The sequence below is a fragment of the Elephantulus edwardii genome, unplaced genomic scaffold (genome assembly GCF_000299155.1).
Source record: "Elephantulus edwardii isolate Elephantulus edwardi_28Jun2011 unplaced genomic scaffold, EleEdw1.0 scaffold00379, whole genome shotgun sequence".
Lineage (NCBI taxonomy): Eukaryota > Metazoa > Chordata > Mammalia > Macroscelidea > Macroscelididae > Elephantulus > Elephantulus edwardii.
The window spans coordinates 1255615-1256780 of record NW_006400129.1 but is presented as its reverse complement, the minus strand read 5'-3'; the positions used below and the strand labels follow the sequence as shown (position 1 = coordinate 1256780).

At 37.8% G+C, this 1166-nt stretch overlaps 1 pseudogene across 1 annotated transcript in view; it reads left to right on the top strand.

Annotated features, from left to right (window-relative positions):
* Positions 1–341: 341 nt before the first annotated feature.
* LOC102868519 overlaps positions 342–1166 on the top strand; it is a 211929-nt pseudogene continuing 211104 nt past the window's right edge. The window contains exon 1 of the transcript XR_439035.1: positions 342–762. The product of XR_439035.1 is annotated as an uncharacterized LOC102868519 (transcript). The remainder of the gene's footprint in view (positions 763–1166) is intronic.

Here is a 1166-nt window from a genome sequence, read left to right as displayed (position 1 = left end):
TTACATTATCAGTTGGTTCTTGACAGTACATAACAATAGAAACATACAGATTGAATAGATATGGTGAAAGAATACAACCCTAATGTGCTCTCTTGCTGTTTTTAAAGAATGCATTATAATTTGTTCTCTTTGAACACCTACCTCTTGGTCTACACACAGGTTTACAGTTGTTACGGAATTCTCATTTTTCACGAAGCTGTATGTTAATTTAACTTGTTGAAGTTTTTCGGGAAAGCTATTTATATGACATACTTTCTTTTCTGCTAACAGTAAGTGAATGGGAGGCTATATTATAAACAAGATTTTAATATTTTGTTTTCCTCCTTTATTTTTGTAGACAGATGGCGTCCAGGAGAGAGATGCCTTGCTCCTTCTCCAGATGGTGAAAAGCTTTGTGAAGCAAGCGTAAAATCTGTCATTGTTGATGAAAATGGGAAGTCTTTTGCAGTTGTCTTATATTCAGATTCTCTAGAAAAGAAAATACCTCTTAAAAAACTTCGAGAAGTAAAATCTGTTAAAATATGCTCCAAGAATTTTGTATTTGATGATGAAGATTTGGAAAAACCTTACTTCACAGATCAAAGATTTCCATCTTCTGCTGTTGCTTTCAAATTATCTGAAGATGGAGACTGTATTCCTTATACTATTAATAGGTATTTGAGAGACTACCAAAGAGAGGGAGTCCAGTTTCTTTATCGACACTACATCCAAGGAAGAGGGTGTATTCTTGGTGATGACATGGGACTTGGAAAAACAGTACAGGTATTTATTTTAATTACTTTATAATTGATGTTCTAGGAAAATTTTTATTTTTATTATGTACATGTGTAGTTGTTGTTGTTGTTGTTATGTGCCCTTGAGTCGCTTGCGACTCATAGCGACCCTATGTACAACAGCCCTAAACTCCACTCTGTCCTGTGCAAATCACACCGTCTCTGACACTGCCATCCCAATTGTCCCAGTCACTGAATCAATCCACCTCATAGAGGGCCTTCCTCTCCTGAGCGTTCCTCCACCCTCCCAAGCATGATGTCCCTCTCCAAGGACCGGTCTCTCCTCACAACATGTCCTGGTTTAACCCTTTCCAGGACAAATCTGTTTGTTTTCCTAGCAGTCCATGGTATTCTCAGTACTCTTCTCCAGCACCACAGCTCAAAGGCATCAAT